Raw genomic sequence first — 6,000 nt, 5'->3', positions numbered from 1 at the left:
TATGTGAATTGTTCTATAAATCCAAGGGCACCTCTTACATTCACAGCAATGACCAGGGTGATTGATAGAACAAGACATGCAAAATTCACTTTTCTCAGCATGGAACCTGACATTCAATTTTAGCACAGTGCAGGTGTTACTAGAATGACTATTGCAAGTGTAATTCTGCTACAGTGATGAAAAAACTTTAAGCCCTCTATACATTTTGCCGTTGGTAGCTATCTGATCACAAAATGTTCTTGTGTTGATCTAAAGCATTTATCACTGAGATACATTTGGCTTGTTTCCATTCCTTTAGTGGGCTTTATTGCGTAGGTCCAAGGGCCCACAAGAACAGTAGGAATTTAACTGGTATAATCATATAATTACATGCTAAAATCTTCACTGTTCTTGTCTGTAAGGCACACAATATTGGCATTGACTGTGCATTCACTTTCACTGCCGGTAGGTGCTCTCACAGCTGACATAACTATGCTTTTTCCTAGTTGCAGTAATTGCTGCTTTCTGTCATTTCCAATTAAATAATACCTTTCATGTAACTGATCTCCATTTTACAGAAACACACTTCCTTCTATGCCAATCACCCTTACATCTCATGGAACTGTACAAGTACCCTGACAAACTGCTGCTGATATATGTGTAATATTAAAAAAAGGCAGCCATGCACTGTATGGTTCCCCCACGTCTGTGAATATTACTTGTACGCTAATTAAAAATATTCCCTGCAGTCCTGAGAATAAAATGGCTGCAGACATTGTTTGCTTGGTTAAAAAAAAAGGAACCTTTATACTGAACACAGATACTAGAAATCATTTTGCAAGAAGCCATTGCACAATATAAAGCTAAAGCAGCTGAATTTCCAGCCGGATTGCACTGTTTATTCTTCAGCGAAATTTGGATGCCTTCCTCTTCTATACAATCACATCAAGGGGCTTATTTACAACATAACTGCACTCCTACACATGCTTGTTTTTAAGACACCAGACCTGCAATGTACACAAAATAGCGTAAGAAATTAGAAAACAGATGCTCTGAAGCAGCAATGGTTTGATTGTTTGGGTTTGAAGAAAATGCTAGGATATAAAACTAATGGTTTCAGTTCAGAGTCCTTAAAGTTTATGTGTATAAAGTATATATACATACACACCAAATTATCCAAGAACTGCATAGATTTTTAAACAAATACAAATATTTATTGTTTTAAATGAGAAAATCCAGTGTTTAGGTCTCTACAGCGTGACCTTTCTCAAGGACCACTATATCCTCAAATTAACAGTTTTTAGAATCCATCACCCCCACTCTAATAAACCCAAACAGGAGGCAAAACACGTGTCACAGTTGCTAAACCCTGGACTAAGACTAGGATTAAGACTAGTGGCACTCATAGCTAGTGGCCATAAAGGGACAGTCCCATGTTGTGTGCATGGAGCTGCCTGGTTGGCTGTGGATATATTTTAGGCAATTGTGCATTCTGGCATTTGGTTGTACCTCTAAAGGCCTTTGTGTAGGCCGATATATTAGTCTCCAAAACAATAAATTCTGTGAGTTCATTAGTGATGCATATTCATTCTGTGATGAACTGCACGCATACATACAGTTTACAATACATTAGTGCCTGTTATTACTTCTTTGTAGTCCTAGTTGTCTGTAAAACACTGGATTTGCCTTATTGCCTGGGTTAAAGGTACACACAGGGCCTTTTCTATACAGATTTAGGCAGCACATAGCACTCTGGGACACACACAGGTTTAAACAGAAGTTGTGGGCGCATTTAGATTTCTGTGAAACTGCTCCGCTGCTGGCCTCCAAACACAGTATAGGTTGCTATGGCAATGGAGCACTATTAGTTATTTAATGTAAAGTGATTCACATTATTTCTACTGCCTTCAATGCTTTTCATGGTCCACATTTGATTATGGCATTATGTCTATTTGACTTTTATTTTTTGTTTTTTATTTTTCATGCTTTGCACATGTTTTAGTGCATTTTTGTTTTTATTAGATTGGGGGGTGGATTCTCAGTGTTTGTTGGTGGATACCTCGAGAAAGGTTGTGGCGACCAAAATGTTGGACCTTTTCTTGTAATTCAACAAATATTTTTATTTGTTGCTCAAGACTGTGAAGAAACTTTTTTCTTCTCTCTCTCTTTCTAAACATACATATATATATATATATATATATATATATATATATCTTAAACAGAAAATTATTGGGTGTTCAAGGCACGTTTAGAAGAGTAATTTATAGATACAAATATTATATAGAATGAGTCTGTCAGGTTAAATGCTCAGTGGTAAAATCTTGCTGTAACTGACATTGCAGCTAACTACATGTGCTTTGTGTGCTATGGGTCAGCGAGGGAAAGATGTCAGAAAAGAAAATTGCTTCTTGGAAATCACAGTGTAGCTACAAATTCTGTGATGGCACACTTACTCCTTATCCCTGTCTAACAGTGACAATAGGGAAATTCAGGAAAAATGGACTGTAATTTCACAGTAATGTTCCACATTCAACACTAACCTTATTTATCTAGCTTAATCTTTCTTTAATTTTCACTTTTTCCAAATATACTGCTTTTTCTTAATAGGAATTCTGTCATGATGTTTATGGTGTACTTTTTATTTCTAAACGAATAAACTGTTTACATAGAAAATAATTCACTCTGCCATTTAAAACGGTATTTTTGTAGTTGGTGTGTAGTGCATTGTGCCTGATTCTGAGCTTTCAGAAGGAGCCAAGCGCTACACATTAGAACTGCTTTCAGATAACCTATTGTTTCTCCTACTTCCATGTAACTGGAGGAGTCCCAAGCCAGACTTGGATTTCTTACTATTGAGTGTTATTCTGATATCTACTAGAAGGTGCTATCTTGCTCCCTTCCCATTGTGCTGATCCGCTGCTGGGAAGGGGTGATATCACTTCAACTTGCAGCTCAGCAGTAAAAGAAGAAGTTTATCCGAGCACAGATTACATGACTGTAGCACCCTGGGAAATGAAGAATATGGCTAGTACCATGTGAAATTTTAAAATTAAATAGAAGAAAAATCGGTTTGCTTTTTTTAATAGCGGATTTTATTAACTGATGTTTTTTGAAAATAAAACATGTTTTCCCATGACAGTATTCCTTTAAAGATTTTCAGAAAGGGGTTTAGAACAGGCAAGTTTCTAAAGGGTGCAGGATATAAAGATTATAATATGTTAGCCACCTTGTTGCTTGTAGTTCCCCCTGTAGTGGCAAAGTATTTGCAATAAAGACAAAAACATATACCATATCAAAGCACATATTTTTAAACCATCGGGCCCCTAGTGAATCATATAGAGCACTTGAAATCTCTCGGGTGCCCCTATGCTTTGTCTTGATAAGTACTTGTTTAACCCAAACTATAAAGTTGGAAATACACGTATGGGAACTGTTGTCTGGAAACGAAACCCTGTATCCAGAAAGCTCTAAACTATGGAAAGGTCATCTCCCATAGACTCCATTTTAATCAAATTATTCAAATATTTTATAATGATTTCCTATTTCACTGTAATAATAAAATACTACCTTGTACTTGATCCCAACTAAGATATAATAAATCTTTATTAGAGGCAAAACAATCCTATTGGGTTTAATTAATGTTTAAATGATTTTAGTAGACGTAAGGTATGAAGATCCAAATTATAGAAACACCCCTTAGCCAGAAAAACCCAGGTCATTCTGGATAACAGGTCCCATACAAATGTAAGTTATGTAAGCAACAAATTATTGTAATACCAATCATCTGTTTATATAGAACAGGGGTCTCCAACCTTTCTTACTCATGAGCCGCAGTCAAATGTTAAAAGACTTGGAGAGCAACACAAGCATCATAAAAGTGCATGGAGGTTCCAAATAAGGGCTAAGATTGGTTATTAGGCAGCCTCTATGCACATTATCAGCTTACAGGAGGCTTTATTTGGTAGTAAATCTTGTTTTTATTCAACCAAAACTTGCCACCAAGTCTGGAATTCAAAAATAATCTGGTTTGGGGGTACTAAAAGCAACATCCAAGGGGTTGGGGAGCAACATTTTCCTTTGCGTGAATTAAATATAGTTTTTGCAAACCTGAAAATTGTTTAGCGACCATTCCTTCCCAGTGGAAAAAAGTGACTTCAAATGTTATATTTTGGACCAGTGAGCAGTGTATGTAATAAGCTTCTTACTGAAAAAGTTATGTTTGCACCTTCAAGCAAACCTTAAATGTGAACTATGGGCTAAACTAACAAAGAACATTACATTGCAAAATGCAAATTTATATGCTATTTCTGACCTTTATTACTTTTCTTTTTTTTTACTATGTTGCAAATATGGTTGTTCTTAGGAAAGATCTGTTGGCAGATTTGCCATGCATTCAAAGACCCAAGTAATCATTTTTGCCAACACTGTTCTATCATTATCGTCATATTAACTAATCCTGGAAAGACTTATGCTCATGGTTGAGGAAGTCTGTTCTAATCATTACTTGGACAGACACATCTTAAAAATCATATTAATATCTAATAACAATAACTGTGTGTGTATGTATATTATCTCTTAGTGTCATATAGATGGTGATATGCTCAGACAATTTGCAAATTGGTCTTTTTTATTTGATGTGACTTTTCAAATTTATTTTGTTCAGAAGCTCTCCAGTTTAATATTTAATAGCTATCTGGTTACGAGGGTCTTATTTACCCTAGCAACCAGACAGTGATTTGAATGAGACATTGGAATAAGTATAGAAGGTGGACTGAACAGAATGATAATTAATAAAATGCAACAATTAAAATGAACTTGTAGCCTCGCAGAGAAATAATTTTTTGGCTGCTGGGGTCAGTGACTCCCATTTAAAGCTAAAAACAGAGAAAGGAAAGTGGGTAATGAAACACTATAAAAAGTAAATAATAAAGACCAATTGTAGATTGTTAGAAATAGGACAATCTATAACATACTAAAAGAGGTAGTTCACCTTTATATTAACTTGAAGTATGTCACTTTTATATCTTTCCAGCTTTAAATGGGGGCCACAGACCCCAGCAGCCAAAAACTATTGTTACATGTTATTACTTATCTTTTTGTTCAGTCCTTCTTTTATTCATATTCCAGTATCTCAATCAAACTGTCTGGTTGCTAAGGTAAACAAGATCCTAGCAACCAGTTAGCTGCTAAAATTCCAAACTGGTGAGCTGATGAACCAAAGCTAAATAACTACAAACCACAAAAATAAAACATGAAAACCAATTGCAAATTATCTCAGAATATCAGTGTCTATATCACAATAAAAGTTAATTTAAAGGAGAAACAAGTTTTTGATAAAAGTTCAAAAACGGGCATGAGCACATTATGGAAAATATATTTCATTCATTTCAACATTTTGTGACATTTAAAGGAAGGAATCTACATTTGGTTGCTTTTATATGCAAATGCAAAAAATATGGGTCAGACGGTTTTCCCAAAGCACATTAAGAAGCAATGAATTGTTAAGCCATGATGATGAGCTTCCTAATAGGTTAGTGCCTTTCCGAGAGTTTTATTGCCCTTTTAAAGGGTATTTTACAGACAGATAATAGAAAAATCAAGAAAACCTAAATTAACAATGATATGAGGATGAAATGAAACTTCTAAATATAAAGAGTAATCACTCTCCTGTACCATTTCCAAAGAAGAGCAAGTGTTTTACTGCCTTATCATCTGCCATACAATCAAGGGAGATTTAAAATGAAATGAAAAACAAAGTGATTTGCTCTCTGCCCTAAAATGTGCCCACCACCTGTATTTTGCCATGCACTAATGGGTGAAGGGGTTTCCAGGCTCATTGCTATTTAACTCTCTTCTGTATTCAGGGAGTTTTGTGACAAAATGACTCTTTTACTTTACTTTTTATTAGAGACAGCTGCATTCCTAAATAGTCTGATAGTCCACATATTGCACCTGAAACATTATAATGTAGGTATAATTGTAGAAACAATTGATAAAGAAAGGAAAAACTCTGTATGGTAC

Source organism: Xenopus tropicalis, chromosome 4 (assembly GCF_000004195.4).
Source record: "Xenopus tropicalis strain Nigerian chromosome 4, UCB_Xtro_10.0, whole genome shotgun sequence".
In the NCBI taxonomy this organism is placed as follows: domain Eukaryota; kingdom Metazoa; phylum Chordata; class Amphibia; order Anura; family Pipidae; genus Xenopus; species Xenopus tropicalis.
The sequence above is the reverse complement of the archived record's forward strand: the minus strand, read 5'-3'. Positions refer to the sequence as shown.